Genomic DNA, 22931 nt, shown 5'->3' with positions numbered 1-22931 from the left:
GCTTAAAAATCCTGAATGGAAGAAATTAGGAGACACAAAGGAACAAACATAAACTAATTATTCCTTGTTTTGCAGCTAACGTATTTCTATGGTAACCACTATGGTCTTCGAAGAAATTAAATGATTTTTTAAAATCAGTTCATCAGGAAAGTCACCCAGTAAAGCCACAAAACAAAAATCTTTCAAATAAGTCTAGAGATGAAGGAGAAGAGCATGCATGTTCCCAGCTGTTGATCATTAGAGCTATGAAACTGCATTTTCATTAAAACCACCAAGTAGATTCTCTCTTACATGTTGTTGTGGGGAGCTTGGCGGGTATGTGCATGGGCACGCAGGCACACATGTATGTGTGTACATAGAAGAGAGGAGAGACAACTTTCACCTCTTCCATATACCACGTGTCAATATGGCAAGGCAAACAGGAGACAAGAATGTATGTTTTGTAATAGCTGCGCTTTCTGCTCACACATGCTTTTTTTTTGAGATTGAAGGCTTCCAACCCGATTCTTAAACAACCTCAGTTTTGCTATGAGACTTCAAGTAGGTTGTGAAGTGTTGATTTACATGTGGAGTGTCCCAGCTCTGTCTCTCCAGTACATGGAGAAGCATGTCAGGTAGGCAAAAAAAAGGTGTACAATTTTGGTAGGTCAACAACACATGGAACGTGGCGCAGCGTTCAGTAAAGACCAAGTTTACACATTTTTGCCCTTGAAATGTAGCACATTAATCTAAACCATTCACTTAAAACCGAAACCAGCTTGTCACCAGCTTCATATTATTAAACTTTAGCTCAGGGGGTGCATTGCCAGAGGAGTAATTCAAGCAGAATGGTCCACAAAGCAGGCAGATTCTGGCTCTCTGGGAGGTTCACTTCTTCAGGCTGTGCAGCAAAAAGGCAGTTCATGCAAACATGCCTTGCTCTTCTTTTGACCACACCACCAAAACCAATGGTTTCCCCCTGTCACATCTGTGGCCACGCTGGCAGCTACAGATAAAGAAGTTAACTGAGCAGGCTCGGATGAAGGGATCCTCAGGTTACAGTTAAGAGGAAAGCCCCTGCAGTTGAAGCTGTGGAACAAGGTTCAAACTTTTTCACAGAATTCAATTCTTTTTTTCCTCCCTTTGGGCTCCACTTGGTACTTTTACCATCACACTGTTGGATGTCTACCTTCCTTCAGTGCCATGATCAAAACAGGAACTTCACTGCAGAAAACTGTAAATTGAATGCTGTACGTGATCTGCCTCTCTATGCTGGAATGAGTTATCACAAACAGAAAAAATGCCAAGAAACTTCAGTGCCAGCAGGGACTAAAAGGGCACACAGCTCTCTGCTGTATAGCTTTCTACGTAACAGCCATCATCAGCTTTACCAGTTCTCTCGGATGGTTTTTGCCACAGCTTTGTAAGGACATAAAGACATGTTGCAATCCAAGGCACCATCCAGCAAGACATTCGTTCCTACCTTTGGTTAACATAAGACTATTAGTATTCTTAATAATAGCAATAACATCTCCTATTAAGACATCCTGCTAGCTTCAGAGAACAGGTTTCTATTTTCCTCAGGTTCAAATTTTAGAAGGTTCTGGGGACTATATAAACATGTGAGATAGAAACACACAAGAGAACCATATAGATTATTTGCTGAAAGCTTGGGGTGGGTGTTTAGATCCAAATATCCTGCTGTACTGAAGTCGTTGCCCTGGACTTTCACAGCTCTGCAGAACAAAGTGCAGCACAAGAATATCAGGGGTCTGGATGGGCTGCTGCCAAAAAGAACTTTCCCATCTACTTTGCTGGGGGACAGCAAACTTGGGACAGAGAGGTTTACTGAGAGCAACGAGCGCCGAGCATCAAATGCTATCAGGACTGGGGAAAGGCAACGAGGATACGTGTACAGCCCTGTCTGGCACCTCACCGCAGGAGTTGAAACTTGCTCCCATTTGTTGCAGGATGCCTCAGCTGTCTGTGCCATGCTAGCTGTGCCCCCGTTCTGCATCTGCTCTGGCAAATCTTTGTGCCCACTGCCTTGTTTAGAAAAAACTGTAGTGGTGAAATGCTCATTTTGCATTTGTAATAACAGTTTTCTTCAAAAGATAAAGGAGCTTTTCACACACTGAAATATATCTCTAAAGTCAAGCTGGTTCACATCCCATTTTTCTTTTTCGTTAATCCAGCAAAAATAGCAAACACTACATGCCAATTTGCATCACTCTTCTAAACAGACAAAAGAGGTAAAAAATGTTCATGGGGGGTTTTTTGGCTCTTGATTCTACAAAGCACTTAAGCAGGAGCTTAATTTACTGCAGGTAAGTAGTATGTGTGACTCCAGTGGGATTATGTATCTGATTAAAGAATAAAAGTGATTGTCTCTATAGACCAATGCGATGATTTATTCCTCCTTGAGTACCAGATGGATCCTCATAGTCTCTTTGATAAACTCATGCAGCACAAAACATTACATAATCCAGCCTATGAAACCACATACACACTCTACTGGAAATCTATATCCAGATATGTATTATCACTATTCAAGTATTTAATTTCTATTACATTTCCTAGTTAAATAAAATCCTTGATTTTTTCAGAACTTCAGCCCTCATAAAAGCAACCACTCACGTTTTCTGACAAAGTCTTGACAAATTCTAGACAAAACTAAAAACCCCCAAACCCCACTTATCAGGTCAGATCCCTTTAACAGGACAAGTCTTTGAGACCCTGGAAAAATAACTTAAGGCATTTAGAAGAACACAAAAATTTTTTTAGGCCAGCTATAGGATATTGGAGTTGCCTTTCTTGATAGTTGGTGCTTTGGACACATGATTCTTTATCTGCACTTTAGGGACCCTTATTCACTACTCAATCTTAGTGCATCCATCAGAGGTATGATTTAATGGCCTTCACAGCAAACAGTGACCCTACAGGAAGAATAAATGAGTACGTGTTGTTAGCTGAAGGCGAAGGCATGTTTTGCACACATGATGTCACTCTTGCAACTCAGGAAGAACTAATTGCTTGGCTTGTTGTAAAGTCTCATACTCGTTGGGTTCACTTGCAAATTATAGTCGTCTGGAGAGCTACAGTATGTCATCAGCACACAACAATGTTGTCTGAAGCGTAATTAATATCTGTCTTTCTTTTCAAGTTCCTTATTTACCCTCTTTCCCCCATGACAAATATGTTAATGACCTCTCCAAAACCCACAAGTTGTCATTTTCAAAGAGCCCCCGTCTCTCTGCCTTGAGCTGAACAGTTTAGACTAAATCACGGTGAGCCTGTTCTTGCCCCCATTAAAGCTATTGAGGGTTTTGTCAGTGACTTCAGTGTAAGCAAACTCTCACAGGCTGTAATGAGAGCAGGACCACAGACCTATTTTGCTTTGCACCTTCAGCCAGAGGAGGAAGAAAAAAAAAAAAAAAAAAAAAGGGCAAAAAAACCCACACCAAACAAACAATAGGCAGGGATTGCCTTACAATTTTGCAGAATTTTGAGTTGAATCAGGTGTCCAGAACAACATAAGGATAGTCAAACCATCCAGTCTTATGGGCTGCAAAGTTTGTGCTGGATTGCAGGGTCCTAAAAGGCTACTTATTTTGCCTTTAGTTTTGATTTTGAGAATGAGGTTTATATCTCTGAGGTTATCTTCAGCAATATTATCTCTTTACCTAATTCTCTTTTGAATACTTATCGGCAAAAAGTTAAATACTGCTCCGAGTTTGATATTGTTGCATGTGAAAATAAACATAAAGATGATGTGTATCAGTTGCAGCAATAACTGTCGTGGTAGCCCAGACCATTACCAGGGAACATTTTGATGCCAGCTTATGAAGCACCACTCATACAAGGAACTGGATAATTCTGAATGTGGGCCCATTTTTGTATGTGTGTCTTTAAAAATGAGTCAGGTTTACAAATAACAAATGCATTTATGCTAAAAACAGAAATAGGATCTCCTATAATTAATTACCCACATCTATATTCTACTTTCCTTTTTTATTAAAAAAATCCCCCTGATTAAATCATCTGCCATGCAGCAGAAACCTCTGTACAACAACAACAAAAAAGTATTATTTCCACTACTACATAGCTGTTACTTTCAGATGTGAATAAAGCATTTCCCTTTCCAAGATTTAAACACATGGCAAGTCCCCATGATGTATTTATCAAGTTTTCACATGTTTCTATCCTTCCGCAATTAGCAAAGTAGATCTTCTGGAATTTTTACCATATTACTAATGTGAATGTACTTGCAGGTAGGAAGCTATGAGATATAAATTTCTTCTTTCGCACGTAGTGCTGTGAAGTAGAGGTTGACACCCTTTTTTTTTTTTTTTTTTTTCCCCAAAATACCTGGCCGTATCCAGATTCCAGCATCAGCTGATACTTAGTGCACCTCTTCTATCAATCTAGAACACCTTGCAGACCCTCTTGGGACCACAACTGCAAGCAGATACTCAGCTATAACTCCAGCACTGCCTCAGTAGCATTACAGCCACAGCAGTAGTGGCGCATTTGAGAGCGAACACGGTGTCCGAGGGACACTGCAAGGTTTGTGTGCCGCTGTGCCCTCAGCTAAGTAGGGGTAAATTTTGCCTTGACTGGAGTGCCTTTTTCCAAGCACCTTTTCCCCCCATCAGGAGCATTATACCATCCTATGAGGTTTCCAACGAGAGCACCGAGGCCAGTCTTTCAACAGGGATTTGCAAATCCAGACTATTTTGTAAATGCAAAAAGCACACAGAGCCCACATCTGCCCCTTACAGTGAAGGCTGATACAGCCTCAGTCCTGCTGACCAGCGGAGGAAGGAAGCTCATGGTCTGCAAGCACTAAAGTACAGTAGTCTACAAGCCATCTGCCATTTACCTTTTTAAAATGCTTTTATGTTACATAGGTAGAGCGGCAGAACGGGAGCACAGAATATAAACATTGCTGAATGACAGGAAAAGTCTGTTTCAGCAGGAATGTTTTTTTACTGACCCATATTGATTCTCATTCCACCATGGTTTAGATATGTTTCTTCAGCATTATGTATAATGACGAATAAATTCATCATTTAATAAAGATAACCCCTCTGCATTTAAAAGCATGTGTAAGTTCCTAAAGTCTCCCAGGCAAGTGCAGTGGATTTTAATGATCTTCTCTTCTAACAATAAATGGACAGCTCTTAGAATAGGGGCTATGATTCAGGGTTCTTGGGTTCTGGTCTTCGTTTTGCAATAGCATCACTGCCAAGCTACATTTGACACCTCTGTGCCTCAGCTTGCCTAGCTCATAAGTGGGCCCAGCAACACCTCTGTCACATGGCGTTAAAAGGTCTAGTTAATTGCTGCTCATAAATCATATTGACAGCCTTGAAAAAGAGAAATATATATATATGCAAAGTAGTTTTGATGTTGTAATAGAACTGCATTACTTTCAGATGCAGTGTTTAAAATTAAATTCTTAGGAGATTCATACCTCTTGTATCACTTTGCTACCATTAACATTAAGGATTACTTCCAGAATATTCAAAACCTAGGTACAATATTTATGCAATTCAAGGCTACACTACTTGTGACACTCATAGGGGAAGATACTGGAATAGGAACGACTTTCTCTACCCATCTCCCATTGAAGTGGAGTGAGTTTTACATTCATTTCAAGGGCTGTGGGACCCAAATCTAGTCACCATTCCTAATCAGCCTTGAAAAGCAATGCTGCCACTTTACGAGACACAAATCCTACATTTAATAGCTCAGTTACAAACAAACGCTTCACCTCCCTCCTCTTAACTAGTACATTGAGTGGCTGGAGGATTTTAAATTAGGCACCTTCACTTTGTGAAGTGTTTTGAGATCTGCCATGTATATAGTGTTAAGATTGCCATTTTCACTTTGATTCCTTACACATACACACACCGGCCATGAATTTCTTGTGGACTACAGCTGCTTTGCGGACAAGCAGCAGATAAGGGGTTCAGGAATGAATACGGTACCTTTCATGGTATCACACACACAAATGTAATTTGAAGTAGCAGAAATAGGATCAAGCGATGAAGTATGGATTAGATGAGTAATTCCCTATTTAGATTTTAATATTTTCAAAGCCTCAGTTTTCCTTTTGCCCATTTCCAATCCACGTCCAGAATTCAACAGAATCCAGTAAAGCTGTCTTTATTTGGGCTTTTGTCTCAATTTCATTTCAAAGTTACAGCCAAAGTAGATAATTTCAGTGCCTCTTCCATGTTGCAGTGAAGTGGCACGAAAAGCAATAAAGATTCACAGATGGAGGTGCCTATAGCACCATGACTCCATTCCTACACATCTCTCCCACCGCTCCCGCAGGCTGAACACTCCCTGTGCTCCAGGCAGACAGTGTAGGCGACCACAAGTGGACCTTTGGAGAAGAGAAAACTTGAATCCCTGCTGAGCTGTTCTATCCTGGTATGATTTCTAACCACACAACTACGACAAAATCCCAGACGATGAGACCTTTAGAGACTCATCCTTCACCCCTACCCAGGGCACCAGGGAACGCAAGCTCCTTCCCAGAGCAGCTTGCTCAGTCTGTCCAACAACTCATGTCACCAAACAGGCAGGTGAAAGTTTAGTCTTTTATTTAACAGTGTCAGATCGAACAATTTCTGGTTCTTTTCACAGACTGGGTGTGCTTTGCCTAGAAAACCTGAGGTTTGCTGTGAGGCTTTTTTTTCTTAAATCTTATACATGGGAAAATAAAGTAAAATTACTAACAAGCTGAAATATTTAGCATGCTTCACACAATGAATCTGATGTCTTGGCGATAGTATGGCAACTTGCCTTTGGTGCTGAATTTCAGCTTAACAGAAAATGTAAGGACATCTTAACATTTTAGTAGCTACCTACCATCATATGAAGAAATTACAAATTATTCTCGTAGCTTGAGTTATTTCTTGCTTGGAATCAAGAGAAGCAGCAGATATACTAGATTGCCTAAATTCTGACCCAAATCCGAAGCAACCAGGTTTTACAAGAAGGGGCCTGGACACTGAATAGATCCATCTATGTGCTAGAGAATGTAAATAGGGAGACAGGTAATATAAATAATACATGACTGCAGGATCCGGCCATCATTTGGGGGCAGAACGCTGAAACTGTAATTGCTCTTGCAATGAATAGCTGATGAATGAAAACAATTAGTCATTTTATTTAAGCTGTTGTTAGTTCTGCCAACACAAGTTTACAAAAGTCATTAGTCAGACTGCACACAGAAAGTAAAAAAAAAAAAAAAAAAAAAAGATTCAATTAAAAAAAATAATCATGAGATTTAAAAAGCCCCAAAAGTAATAAAGATGTTCAGGTTATCTCTTCCTTTCTGGCTGGGACTTCAGGGCCCTTTTTCCCTGCAAGGTTTTCTTTGGAGTCCTGAAAATAGAATTTTTTGTATCGGGTTTTTTTTTTTTTAACAGGACAGAAAGAAAGCCAAACCTTGGGACTGCAGGAGCAAGGACTTCATAGATTCTCACAAGACTCGGGATAAAATTTGGAGCGTGGGAGCCGTGCAGGAGCAGGCACAGGCCGTCAGGGAGCAAGGCACAGTGTCCGCCATGGCACGGCCTCCGTGGCATGGCCTCCTGCGGCAGCTGCCGCCAGCCACGCCACCCGCCACACTGCAATTCAGCAGCCCGCTGGACATGGAAGGAGGCCAACACAAGCACCGTAGGGGCAGCAGGAGGGGGAGAGGCTGGCTCGGCTCACCCCGCAGCAGGACGGAGGGGCATGGCTGTCCCTGGGCCTCCCCCTCCGCTGGCCCTGCAGGGACAGGTGGCTCCTCAGCAAGAGCCAGCCTCCCAGCGAGTGCCCACAGCCCTGCCAGCCAACCCTGCAGCACCAAAACCAGCAAGAAATACCTTGCTTTTCTGCATTTAACCTTCTCAGGTTTAAAGGCTTTGAGAAACAGGGCCGCCACGAGACACTGTATTTGCGGTCTTCCTCCCAACCTGGCCATCAGCCATTTTGCCTTCCTGCTGAGGGGGTGGTGGGCACTGCCCCGGAGGGGAAGGGTGGCCATTTCGCCAGCCTCAGCCCCCGCCAGGCCCTGCGAGATGGCAGTGCCCCCGCCAGAGCCCGCGCGGCTGTGGGCAGCCTGCCCAAGGCAGGTCATGCCTGGTACTCAAGCCCCACAAGACTCGTCTGGAGTTGGCAGAGGGCTGCTGCCATGTCATGGCCACAGCTAGTGCGAGGCTTGCCCCAGACCCCATCCAGAGCCTCCTAATCCAAGACAAAAATATTGACTGCAAAGAGCAAACAGACATTTTTAGCCCCAAATACTCGGTGCCGGAGAAGGCAGAGCAAGGAGTGTGGGGGAACAGGAGAGCCGTGCCTTGGAGCCAGCATGGGTCTTGGCATACCAGCTGCCTCCCCACTGCTGAGGGGCTTTCAGCATTAGGAATGAGAATCAGGTGGAAACTTTGTGCTTTCCAATACCTTAAAACAAAGAGGGTTAAGACTTTTCCCCTTTCCTGGGGACTTAAAGTAGTGGTTCCGGGTTTGCCTCGCAGCTATTCATGGCATCAAAAGCATGCTCATGAGATCATAACGAGCTGTAGCAATAACACCAGTTGAAGAAGAGCATGTGCTTCTTATTATCACTTCTAAAAAAAGCCATGAATGTACCCACCCAGACATTTTGAAATGCTGAAGTACCACTGACAGAAAGATGGGAAACAAAGCACATGACCAGATTCTGGTGGAGGTTGTAAGGGACCACATCCCAAACATTGTCTGGATACAGGCATGCATTTATTACCCACAAGGAAGGAAAACTGCCTCATAGCATATACTTCTATTATATTAGACAAGATGATCTTGATGTATCTCAAGATGGTCAACTCTCTGTGATTTATCACCTCTATCGCCCTGGATGCCCCAGTCTCCATTATTTTCACCTCTGTATTTAGTATATTTAGTACTAGAGAGTCATTGTGCTCATGTTTTCCTAAAAAATATGGTGTCTTGCTACAAAATACATCAAGACTGAACAGTTACTGACATTCCCAGCAAAACCTGCACAGAACACAGAAGTCTTCTTGCTCCTCTTTAGCAAGGTTGGTGTGCTTCATCAGGGCAGGTACGCAGTGGTTACAGCTGCTGCTAATAATACTGTAGCTTCTCTTTGGCTAAATGGGATGTACACACCTGAAGGGAAAACAGCCAAAGCTTTTAGAAACCTCTTCTGTCTTCGCTTATGACACTTATTTGTAAAAAAACTGCCATAGCACGTGGTCACACTCTACGCAAGAAAACACCAAACTCCTGCTCTTTAACACCCACTAAGGAGAAACACCATCACAGACTGAGCCCAGAGGCATAGTCAAAGAGGCATTGCAAAATTGCATAGCCAGTGACATCAACACCTGTGAGCATTACAGCTCTCTATAGCAGATACATGCTTGAATGTGACAGATGCCAGGCAGAAACGGAACTGACTTGTTTAGCAGATTACAAATTGGACTGATAAGAAACAGATACAGGTCAATAATCCGAAAACAAAATGGCCTTTTGAAGGAAAGAATTTAACTCACGTTTAACTCTGGCTGGCTTAAGTACACAAGTCAGAATTTTATTGCACTTTAAATGCTATTTCATATGAAAAACAATATATTGTACAGAACCCAGCAAGGTTCACCAGAGAGCTCTGGAGATGCTGTGCTATTATTAGAAATGAACAAACTCAACTTCCCCTTGCTTTATAGTGATGTGTTCCAATATCATTGTTGGAAGCGAAGCTAAGAAATTTAGTTCCTGGTTAACTTTGTACAAGAAACATCTAGACTTCACTTTTCCAATGTGTAAAATGGAAGTACTTGCATACCTTCACTGCAAAGTACCTAAAAGGCAGTGGGTGTAAAGTGCTGGAATAGACCTTCACATCATGGATGTACAATCAAGGGAAAAAACTCCAAGACTTAGACCAAGGCCTTGGCACATGGTGAGGATGATATAGTTCATTATAAGAGAGAATACTGGGAACCAGTTGTTCATTCAGCAATTAAAACTGCTGCTGAGGAAGAGGTTATTTCTCCACATCCATTAAGAATCACAGCCTGGATGCAGTTTGTATTCACTATACTATGAGGCATTCACGATCTCCTTGGCCCACACGCACACGTTCTTTTTGTGCTTTCATTCAACGTGCCTCAAACCTTCATAGCCTAGATTATTTTTTTAAGCAAAAGTTAAACAGAAATTAGAGTGGAAAGTTTAATGTGTTCAATGGTCATAAAAAGAAGTCTCTGATAGAGTCTAAACAGACTAATTAATAGGTAAATGCAATTAATGATCCTTTGCTTCAGCTAGACCACCTCAGATATCACAACAAATATCTTCTTTAAAGATGCTTCAGATTGTTCCATCTGCTTTCTAAATGGTACGCCGTGCTCAAGAAAGTCACTTTATAGGTTATTCCCCTGGCTGCATTTCCATATGCCATATGCTTAGGAGCCTTTCTGCAGTCCTTCTGAGTGAATCCCTGCGAATCTCTTTCGCCTGCTTGGTTCTCCCGGAAGCAGCGTTGAATCTCCTCAGCAGTGTTTTAATTGGCACTGCGAGAACATGCTGTCATCACTCCCCTTCATTTTCTAATGTATCTTTCCAAAATCATAATGCCTACTTCTCTAATTACTTTATTTGGCAACCTGAAAATAAGGGTAATTACAGTGCTCACTATTAGCTTGTAAGAAGGACAGAGGACCAGATCATTTAGAGGAAGGAAAAAAAATCAGACCAGTAGGTCCTGATTGTACTCATATGGGAGTCTCCAGAGGAAACGTGTCATTGCCCATGAAGTATTACTGGCAACTTTGGGAGCAAATTTCCCTTAGACCAATACTGAACCAATACTCCAGCATGACAACAGGGGCACAGTAACTCTGGATATGCTATATTCCCAAACGAGATGTTGAACAAATGTCTTTACCACATGTGGTCATTAAAGATTTGATGTCGAGATGAAAGGTGCTAACCTTGGAAACCTGGCCAGACTCCAACATGGGTAATTACATTCTGCCTCCCTAAGCAGTTCTCTGTGGAGTTTCAGCTGGACCTTTCAGATCTTAAACCGTTATGTAGCCTTGCTGTGAGTGGCTTAAGAAAAAGACTTTGTTTGATCACTGTGACAACTCACTGATATTCTGCATCAACAACTCGTATTATGAAGCCGCAATCTTAGAGCAGTAACAAATCATGTCACAGAAAAACTATTCCAGTTACTGTGCGTTGCCGCAGCCCTTTCACACGTGAGTAGCCCTAGGAATGCTGCTGTGGAGATAACTGTTGTGGGATGGACCTTTTGAAAACAAAACAAAACAAAAAAAAAAGAAAAAAGAGATTGTCTTTTCACTCACAGTGTCTGCCTTGGAAAAAACACACATGTACAGGCTGGGGTTGCTGTTTTACTGGAATTGTTAAAGTTTGTATTGTGTCATTGTTTCTCATAGAAGCAATCCGGCTTGGATCTGTGAGCTATGGGGAAATTTTGCAGAGTCTTGTAATGCCATTACCAAGTGTAAGCATGGCATTTGTAGCCTGGCCACTGGATGCTACCAGCACATTAAATACTGTAGCACTGAGACCTGCTCTGCAAGCAGAGCATTTAAAATGCCAGACACTCTTCCTGAGGAAGGTTCCCTAGAGGCAGTATCTACATTGCTGGGCAGATGCTCCCTGCAATCCTTGTCCCTGGGTACACACCCTTGCCCCACACCGTTGCTGTTTCAGGAGGAGATCTGCCTGCACAGCCCTCCCTGACGCGCACTACTTCCCTTTGTAAGGAAGCCAGGGCATGCCTGGGATGGGAGCAGAGCTGCACGCCAAGAGGTCCCTAGTCGGTACGGGCTGGGGACCAAGGCAGTGGGAAATCATGAACTGCAGCTGCTGATACCACAGCGGGCAAGCAGAAAGCAGCCCTGAGAATATTTTATGCAAGTTTCCCAAGTGTTAACAAGGTTCTTGTCATTACCATCCTCATTATTACCACTATGCATCTTTTCCTTACAAAAGGGAATCATATTTTAGCTCAAGCAGACACTATTCCTGAGAGTCCCATACTGAACAACATTGGCTCCATGCAAAACCCCGATGCAGGGCTTCACTGAAGTCTGTCATGCGAGCAATTTAAATGCAAGTGACTTCAAGGACTGCAAACTCAGACACAGCATAGGAAATGGTAGTAAAATGTGTTGACCATCTTATGAATATGAAAGTAGAAATAAATCCTTATTTATGTAAAACATCCCGAGCCTACCCGATCTTGTATTGATTGCCATGCTATCTTAGATATATTCATTTCAGAAGACCTTTGATAATACTGTGCAATAACCAGAGCCAACGATGATCTCCTTTCAACGTTAAGTTTCTGACACCGTGAAGAGCAGCATAGATAGTCTGCAGAAATTTTCCCAGTGCTCAACATGCAACTTATCAAATTCCCTTCAAGCAGCGTTCACCACACCCATGCAAATAATTTATTCTTCCCCACAGAAGCTTTGTATTTGATCACAATGACAACTTACTGCTGCTGCTCTGTATCAAATTCAGTACCAGCTTCAAACCTCAGAGCAATAGCTAAGTCACATAGAGGAAAGTTACTGAGGTGAACATCCATTCCCACAGTCCTTCCCACAATCACACCTCATGAACTCAGTAAGATTTAGTTATGTCAGCAAGGTCTGCAGAACCAAGACCATGCTTCTGGGGAAAAAAAAAAAAAATAGTAAAAGAGTTGTTAATCCTGAAAAGGATTAACACATTGGAAGATAAGCAAATGTCTAGCTTGAGATTATTGTTACAAGAAAGGCACTTTGATTATAAACTACATTTTTATCATTTAGGAGTCACCTGTCCTGCAAATACACATGCACTAATTTGTCTATTAAATCCCTGGAAAATCACAAACAGGTTTTAGAATCTGCTGATTGGTATAAGTAGTCTGTCAGAAAAGATTTAGCAAATAAAAGAAATGCAAAATACTGAAACGTACCTAGAGGACAGTCTCCTGGCTGAGTAGGATTGCAGGCTGAGACCCAAGTAGCTGGTAATTTGGGATGGAACGGCTTCTACAAATCAATCAGAACAGAAAGCCAACATCACACAAGCTACGCATTTACCAGGCAGTGTCTGACAGCAAGAAACAAGCTACAGCATAGAAAATTTCTGTGTATTTTAAGCCTCCATCCCAAACTGACTCCTCATACAATTCATCTGCAGGCTGTAATTTACTAAACCCATCTGTTGTTCCTGCAGCTTGCTTTCTGGAAATGCTGCATTTCAAGGGTCTGCTTGTTAGAGAAGGTCAAAGAGTAAAGCAGGCCCTTTCATTTTAAGTGACTTGAAAGAAAAGGAAAGGAAATTTATATTTAGAAATAGCAATGATTAACTAGGGGAAATATATTAAAGTATTAAAATAAACGGCATAGAATAGCTCTTACTTCCAATTAGGTTGACTTTACTTCAAGAAAAATATTTATATACAAATATAAAAAGCTGGGGAATGCTAACCTACACTAAGATGAAAGCATCACATAACATAATTCATGTTTAGCCATTAAAACAGACTATCACATTTTTAAGTACTTTTTCTTCTTGTCCTTATAAAGTCTCTGCTTCTGTACTTTCTTCTCTAGTCTCCAAAACTTTTGGCCACTTCTGTTTATCTGTTACCAAGCTACCTATTGCAACTGCACACCTTCCACATCTCCATAGCCTTCAGAAACACATCATCTGCTACTACTGCATTGTTCCTGGATCCACACACATCATGAGCAGACAACTAACGGATTCACCACCGAATTAGGGACACAAACTCCCATACACATCAGTCCAAAACTGAGGGTCTCAACAGCTGAAGCCTGGACCAGAATCCATCAAAATGTATCCTGGGCTCCTGGCTGTATTCAGGGCTTCTGTTATCAGCCCACTTGTTGGACAAGATAAGGAACACCAAAGCCACGTTAAAAAAAAAAAAAAAAAAAAAAAAAACCACCACACAAAAGGGAGTTGCGTGTAACTCCTGAGCATACCCCAAGATCAGCAAAGTGCTGGGGGCACAGCACAGAGCCACACAAGGCAGCTTAAGCCAGCCCTGAAACCCAAAGGTATGCCTACAGCCCCTGCAGACAGACACAGGCTTGTTGTAAATGAGCAAGCTCACATAACGCCGGTGTTGCAGCCATCGTCAGGAGAAAGGAGGGAGCTGTGAGACCTCCACCTAAATACTGAGCAGCTGGTGCTGTGGTTGCCCAGGTGTTCGCTTCCAGCTAACTAGTTAAAGGTGCATCACAACCAGCTACAGTCCTGCTTCAGGGCTGTGGTATAGAGCATGGTCAAAGCCTTGAAGGGGGCAATAACTGTCAACACACAAAGCAATTACTGAGGGAAAACACAATTAATATAGCTGAACTGTGGCCACGAGATTGGAATCACCATCTGTATGAGTGCAAAAATCTCCCAGGACCCTTACGGCATAAGTAGTCAGGCTTTCAGTCTGAAAAAACTTCCTAAGTTTGAGTGTACTAACATCATGCAAGAACACCAGTTCAGTCCTGACTCACAAGAACCCGTGTCACCTACTGAGTCACCAAAACCATCCCTTGCAGCGTGGGTTTCCTTGGAGTCCCCTTTGTAAGCCCTGCTTAAGCCTGACGCTGTTTTGCCTGTAAGATTTAACATGATGGGAGTCAAAAGCCACGTGATGCAATGAGCTGCGTAGTCTGTTTGTTTTCTTAGGGGCTCTCCCTCCCTTCCCCCCTATGCAACCCTACCAAAGGCCCTTTGTCTAAGGAGCAGAATAAGGAGCATAACAGAGTGTTTGCATTTACTTATGGAAGAGCTGCTCCAGCAACTCCTCTCGAGCCTCTGAAGTCAGCTCCAGTACAGTTATTTGGCCTAAGTTCATCTAAACTAAATGGGCTGACTTGGTTCAAGTATATTGCACAACCAAATGATAAAAATGGGGGGAAGGCAGGAGGGGGGGTGACTAGTGATGACACATGTATTTAACACTGCATGTCTCCTCTTTCCAGATTAGGAGGAGCTGTCAAGCTTCAGTCTGTACACATGCCAACAGCGGATGTCGGCACATATACAACACTTTTCAGAACAACATACTGTTGAAACATGTAGTTCAACTCAAAGGCACCCCTTCTGTTCAGCAAGCCCCAAACAACTCTGAGAATTGTCTGGCTTAATACGGTAGGATTTGTAGCACAGCTTTTAATGCTGCTTTAATCTGGTTTCTTTGTAGCCACTTCAGAAGTGCAAGGAAGTAGGTAGGAGCAACCATTCTGTTCTTCGCACAAGGTCCCCCACATCCATTTGAGCTAGGGGAAGTGATGAAACTGTTGGCAAGAGGGAAATGGCAAGGATAAAGGGGGTGGCATAAACGACGCAGGAATACAAGCCTCCCTTCCGCTTTTACCTTTCCTCACTTTTCTTTCATTTTTCACTCTGAAGTACAAAGAAGTATGATGCTGACAAGCTCACCCTGGCTTGTCAGTGTGTCTCAAGAAAGTCATCAGTAAAGATCTGAAAGAAATAATATCTGCAAAATAAATAAAAATCTATTCCAAGCAGTAAATTGAAGTGTTCTGCATTCATTAGCAGAAAGCCTTGCCTTGCTGAATTCAGATTTGTAAGTATGTTCGGTTCTTTCCTCCTTTTCCTTTCAATAATTGTGGTGTGAACATTTATAAATTCAGCATTCCCCTCCTAGTCCCATGTTCTTTTCCCTGCTTCATTTTTCCCCTTAACTCTTCAGTTATTTTTCTTCTTTCTCACAGCAGGCAACAATATTAAACTAAAAAAAAAGTTCAGAAGAAAAAAAAAACAACTAGTAAGTGCAGAGAAAGACACCCTTTGCCATGGGTCTGGCGTGATGCTGTGTGTATCAGAAGCGGTCAGTATGCCCCACATGATATGGGTGGCTTTTAGACACTGGAATAATTTTCCTTTGGCCACCTTATTCTACCACCATTATCTTGACAATTCCCTTTTAGTCTCACTTCTCACCAGCTGTTTCCATTTCTTTCCCCCTTTCTTTCTGCACAGCTCTGGCACTGGGAAGGAGGTGATCAGGCTGCAGAGACTCAGGGAGGGCTTCCTGCCATGGGCCTCAAATGCATGTTCGTGTAAGGCAAGAGACTGCTGCAGCCTCCGGCTCTGCTCTGCAGAAGTCTGATGTGCTAATGTGGGCATCACAGAAAGAGCTGCAGCCAAGGTTGTCACAATAATCCTAAACTCTTTTCACTTTTCCCCAGCAGCACCAGCCCCACAGGTACCTCTCAGCAAAGCAGCCTCTAGTTTGAGTCTGGGTCCTTTCACTGCCCTCTTGAGCATCCAGAGACAGCAGCTCTCCATTCAGATGTCCCAGGTCGCGGCAACTAAAACCAGGTTCAGCCTGTCACTCAGTTCAGCAGTTCATTGCTGCCATCCAGCCCTGTTATCAGCATGATACTCATTCAGATCTATCTAACCCAGTTTTTTTGAAATTATTTTTGTTAGTCCGGCTTTAACAATCAGGCTGTCTTTCAGAAACTGGCTCGTTTGGACAGAACCAGGCTGGGAGTGCCTACGTGTGGAATTACGCTGCCCTGTCTGATGGAGTGCAGTCACATTCGGTGCAAGATGTGCAAGAAGGGAAGAAGTAGTTGGAAGCTGGTTCTGGGTAACAACCTCTTAACCAGGCTCAGCTGCAGCCTGGATAGCATGTCTGAGCAGGGCCTGAGCTAAAAGAACAATATTTGGATTTCTCCTGTACTTTGTTCCATCCAATGTACAAACAGGAATTCCAGCACAAAGTGTACTTTATATGAATTGTACCAAATGTACAGCAAGGGGCTACTTCTATTGGCTTGTAAGGATTTTGTTACAATGGAAAGCACGCTGTCAAAGAAAAAAGGTACCCAGCACTTTTGTTTGGTAAAAATAAAGTTTTATGGACCCGAAAATCAACATCGTTTTCCCTGTGGTTTATGGAAAAACGGTTGTGGAAGCAATGAGTGTGATTCTGCAAATCCGTCTTCATAGGTCCTTTTAATTTAGAGGCATGACTCATCAGAGCAGGGACTACTTGGATGATTGTATGACCACAGGATGCAGCCCTGGAAAAGTGTTTTTGTAAACAAATAAACATGCTCCTTCCTGTTTGAAACTCAGATCTTTCAGCATTGGGCAAGCGCCTGAGAACCTGACAGTGAAAGTAATAAGAAATATTAAACACAATGCCAGTTTCTTGGTCCAGTTCCAACAGCAAGAGGTGAACAAAACACATCGACTGAAAAATAGGTATCTTTTAAAGTCCTTTAGTAATCTGAACTGTTACTTGTATCAGGAACAAAGAAAAGACTTAAGTGAAAATGGCCTGAAGAGACGGTCTTACAACTTGACAAAAATTGAAGGAGCGGGTATCTTCCAAACAAAGGATAAACCAAAAACTGCTCTGGGAGATTTTGCGATGGCTTGTGCCATATGTGCAGGGAGTTATCCAAAGAGCCCAGTCTCCTCCAAAATGGATTTCACACTCTAGCTCCTGACATCTGATAAAGGCTTCGAGAGAGATTATCCTCTTTTCCTGGAGAAAGCAGGATGTTGGCCCCAGTCAGCAGACTGCAGTGCCTTCGCTACTTGCTTCCCAAGGGGGAAAAAGGGAGTCTCCAGTCCTAACAGCTGGAAACGTTTCCAGAAAAGCATGTAGACATTCAAAAGCAACCTAAATATTGCAACGTCAGGGAGTCAATTTTCTGTTGGTATTTTAAAAGCAATCTTTTGGCAGCAGCCAGTGAATCCTTTAAGTACATTTAGATCAATGCACGAAGTCAAATAAACACTTAAAATGGTGCAAGATTAAGATGGGCAGAGTGAATCGAGTAGGGAAATGGCTGAGTGACTGCTTGACCTTTTTTTCTGTCGCAGACCAACAAAACTGGAGCATGCTCCACACCAACGCAAAATGTTGCTTTACCCGGGCGCACGTGAGTGAAGGAAAGGCAAGGTAGAAAGAACATGAGATTTTGCCCTTGCCTTAGCTGGGTTGAGATGTTTCAATTGCAAATGATAAATCTATTTTACCTATTAGAGCTTGTCTAGACTAAGGAAATGTTCCTGCTATGACTATGCTGAGGTAATTACACCAGTGTAAACCCCTTTGGGCAAAACAGAGCTTTCAGTGGCCTGATTTACTCTGGTCACTTGCCAGGATTAGTTCAGCTGGTACCAGCCTATCCTCCAGGAGCTCCTGCTCCCAGCTGGAACCCTGCACTGGAGTGTTCATCCTTCTCATCCCAAACATCGGCGCTGCCAATCTATCAATCAAACCATCATTATGGGATGATCATGCAAATGTTTTTCTCCAAAGAACGGTAAATATTTAGAGGGTTCCTCTGTTAGTAGAAAATCGGTTAATTGGCTACAAAAACTCATGCTATAATAAATCTGTTTTTAAATTGAAGCATACTTTGATTTGTGTATGGCTATCAGGGAAACGTATTTGCTGCAAATACAATGAAATAGGAAGGCAGATGTACAGTGTTCAACGTTCCAGGGATAGACGTGTCTCTTACCCACATAAAATGAACTTGTACGAGAGGATGAAATGTGTCTAAAGAGAGTAAAATGGGATCTACTTCAAACTGATTCTATTAAATGAACAAAAAAAATGAGAAAACCAAATAAATTAAATAAATCCAAGTGCTTCACTCTGAAGCCCCGTTTAAAGAACAGAAGGTGAAACCCTAGCCTAAGAGAAGTTAGTGGCAACATTTACACTGACATTAAAAGAGAGGCTTCACTTAATGTGTGTTGGGAAGCCACATAATGCACGGTGCGTAGCGCAGTGCAAAAACATGTGCTGAGTTTCACACACAGCATTCAGAGAACACACTGATAAATGCAGGGTGAGGAACAGACGGACTGACAGACAGACAGACTTGGTTATAATTTAATCTGGTGTACTCTTACCTGCAGGTGTTACAGTTAAAATGGTCTAAAAATTTATTATACAACTTTAATTCTAAACAGTTACTGGAAGAACAGTTAGAAACTCTAATAGTGAAACAAACATGCTCCTTTAACAGTCTCCTTATTTTAAAAACAAAAAATTAAAAAAAGGAGGGGGGAAAAAAGTATGTTTGAAGCAGAAAGATGACATCAGAAAAGTTCCTCAATTCACAGATGGCTGCACCTTTCAAAAAAAATTAAAATAGGAACCCTAGATTGATTTAATCACCCATACAAGCGAAAAAACGTAATGAAGATATTTAGTGCCAAATTGGTTTCTTGGGACCTTTTCCATGTAAATAATACAAATCAAACCTTGAAGTTCAGTGCAGATAGGATCTGACAAGTAAGCCAGGCTTTTTGTTTTACTTTGATCAAGCTCCAGAAATATTTTATCCAAGGTAAAGTTGTTTTTAAGTGTTTTCCATTTCAGTTTTTAATTTTGGATATTCACCATATAGGAAACTTGCTTATAATGCTTAAAACATGAGTCTGGCTGAACTGACTCACAGCACCAAACATAAAGATTTCCTTATATTTGCTCCTAAGAGTGAAAACATAAAGAGCTCCCAATGTGACATGGGATCAATTTCAACTCACTCTTTTATTTTTAATGGTACAGTGAGCATGGGCAACCCGAGTTGAATATTTCTAAACATCAAGTCAAGCCAACTTCAATGTTTTTAGCACTGTCCCACTTCTCATAGGTGTGTTGGTGAATAATATTTTTGAAAATAATCAGATAGATAGGCCTTTGTTTTCTAAGCGATTCCCCAAATTCCCCACATGCTGCCATTCCCTCAGGATGCCATCTGGGAGCAACAGTGCCTTCTCTTGGAAGAAAATCTCCACGTTAGGCTTATTCTGATTCTTTAGTATTTTACTTTTAAAGATTCTGTTTGTTAAAAACAAAAATTAAAAAAAAATTAAAAAAAAATTTTACTCCATTCTAAAACCAGGATGAAGATTCTGCAGTTCAGAAAACTATGTATATATAAAAAAGTGATCTTGTTCAAAAATTTCAGCATTGTGTACCTGAAAAAGGATTTAGGCACCTTGCTGTAGGCATCCAGCTTTCAGAAATCCAGCTCCTGTGAATAATGTAAAATCCTCTGGATTCTCTTACTCTCACAAATTGCTATGTTGTATATTTAGAATTAACAGGGGCCCTTTTCTCTTTTCACTCAAATATATGGTGTAAGGTTAATGAAAATAAGATGGAATTTTTATTTTGGGTCTTAAATATAATATTATTAAATGTGCCCACCAGAAATGTAGGATAAAATATTTGTTCTGCTTGAAGATTATGTGATATTTGTATTCTAAGCCTCACCACAGTGGGTTTCTTTAAATAGAAGCTATACTTTACTCCTAAATTGCTTAAGGCAAAGGAAGCAGAGATGATGTTTTTATGAATGTTTAAATGCAAATGGAACTGAGAGTGAATGCTATGCTAGCTAACATCAAAGGCTCACCAAAGTCTCTGCATTAATGAGGCTCTTTGTTTCCTGGATCACAGATTACAACAGGTTTCCAACTCATTGCCAAGGCTTTATCTCCATTTGGGAGGGCTGTAAATCTCAGACGATTTTTTTCACATGCAAAACAAGAGGATCATCTGAAAGAGGGAAAAAAAATCTTAAAGTAGCAAATATTTCATTCAAATTATTATTACTCAAAGTGGCTGCAGCTTATTTTATTTTTGTGATGTTTAAAAGAATGGAAATTTGCAATCGGAGTTTCCTATGGGGTAGCCCGCTCATTCATCTGGATGGGAGAGCTGAGCAGGGGAAATAGCCACCGGCACCCTTTCCCTCGCCCACCGCCCTCAGCCCCGCACACCCTGCGCCCCCGAAATCAGAACAATAATTCTATGTCATGCAAAATCAGCAATTAGCAGAAAGACGGATTTTGCTTCATTTAAATATATTCAGTACTTTTCAAAGTGGCTCCAACGAGTTCTTCTCCTCCCCAAAAAGTAATGAGATTATATCCCTAGTAATAATACCCTCATTAACAAGAAAAATAGGGACCGAGATTTTTAGCTTCCTATTCAAGGGCTGAATGTGACAATATGTAGTATATTGGGTCATAAAAAACAATTTACATGGCGTCATTACAGTCTGTAGAAAAGTCTCCAGGACCCAGGGCTATCTTATGCAATCTTAATTAAGGAAAATAAATATCGGTGTGTTGTTTTAAGCTACCGGAGACATGCACAGGACCTGTCGTATGTGATCAGAAGAGATGGGGAGTTTCCTTTTCCATGGGAACTGCTTAAAAAAAAAAAAAAAACAACCCACACTCCGACGCCGACACAGAAGTGTCTAGTGTCTTCGAAATTGGCTGCGAAGATGGTAATTTCGTGTTTCCTGACCCTCGGGGCCGGTGAGGAAAACTAATAATTTTCTGCGATCCGACGTCACGTCTGCGCGTCCGGAGGGGCCGGGGCTGAGCGCGCGGGGTGCGGGGTGCGGGGTGCAGGGTGCGGGGCGAGGGGTGAGGGGAGCGGAGTGAGGGGAGCGGGGTGCGGGGGCTCCGCTCGGCACCCGGGGCACCCGCAGCCGGGGGGCGCAACCGCCCGGGGCGCACACGCGTGTGCTGCTGTGTGCTGCTGTGCGCGCACACGTGTGTGCTGGTGTGAGCCGCTAGGGGCACGCACACACGTGCTGGTGTGTGTCTGCGCGCACACGTGCATGTGCTGGTGCGTTTCGGTGCGCGCACGGACCGTATGTGCTGATGATGTATCTGTGTGCACACACGTGTATGCTCTGATGTGTCCTTGTGCACGCATGCATGTGTTGATGTGTGTCTGCATGCACACATACGTGTGCTGATATGTGTGTCTGCATGCACATATACACATCATGATGTGTGTCTGTCTGTGCACACGTAAATGTGTTGATGTATCTGTGTGCACACACATGTATGCACTGATATGTGTTGGTGTGCACACATGCATGTGCTGATGTGTGCCTGCATGCACATGTACACATCCTGATGTGTGCCTCTGTGCACATGTACACATGCTGATGTGTCTCAGCATTTGCAAACATATATGTGTTGATGGGCCTTTGTGTATGCACACACATGTGCTGATGTATCTCAGTGTGTGCACACATATATGTGCTGATGTGTGCCTGCAGCTCTGTGTCCAGACTTCAGTCCTCTGCAGGGCTCATGTGTACCAGATGTGTAGCTGTGTGCTGATGTGTGTGCACAACTGTCTGTGTAGCTAGATGTAGAACAGACACACGTAGGGATGTGCATGGGGCTTCGCAGATGTAGACGGGTGCTGATGCACAATACAGGTGCGTGCACACAGAGCTATATGTGGACATGTGGGAAGATGCATGCATGCAGCTCTGTGTGTGCAAATGAGCACCTACAGACATGCAAGTGCAGATGTGGGCTTGTGGATGTGTGTGCAGCTGAGTATGTGCACAAATGTGTGCACACAGGTGTGTGCAGATAGGCGTGCACACAGGTGTGTGTGCACAGGTGTGTGTGTGCACAGCTGAGTGTGCTCACAGCTGCGTGGTGTGCAGCTGAGTGTGCACACAGGTGTGTGCATGCACGCGCAGGTGTGTGCATGCACAGATGTGCATGTACATATCTGGGCACAGGTGTGTGAGCGCATGCAGGTGTGTGCACGCGTGGGCACAGGTGTGGCCACAGCTGCGCAGGCAGAGACGCGTGTGCATACACGTGTGTGTGCAGATGTGCGCGCACAGCCGGGGGGCTGCACCGACACACTCCCCCGTCCTGCCCCAGCTGCCCACCCTCGGGCCACCAACCGCCGGGAAGGGGTCCCCCCCTACAGCGCGGCGGCAGAGGGGCGACGGGGACCGTGGCGTGCTGGCGGTGCTTTTAAGGCCGGCACTTGGCGGCGGAGTGCGTGTGCCCTGTGTGTGCGTGTGTGTGCG

General features: G+C 42.9%; 1 long non-coding RNA gene across 11 annotated transcripts in view; it reads right to left on the bottom strand.

Annotated features, from left to right (window-relative positions):
• LOC308068954 overlaps window positions 1–22931 on the bottom strand; it is a 39459-nt gene extending 16528 nt beyond the window's left edge. For all 11 annotated transcript variants that reach the window (XR_013930210.1, XR_013930211.1, XR_013930212.1 and 8 more), the window contains exon 1: window positions 1–22931. This exon is cut by the window's left edge. This is a non-coding gene — a long non-coding RNA (uncharacterized lncRNA).

Source organism: Falco punctatus (assembly GCF_963210335.1).
Source record: "Falco punctatus genome assembly, chromosome: 8".
Lineage (NCBI taxonomy): Eukaryota > Metazoa > Chordata > Aves > Falconiformes > Falconidae > Falco > Falco punctatus.
Note: the sequence above shows the minus strand (reverse complement) of the source record. Positions and strands in the feature narration are given on the sequence as shown.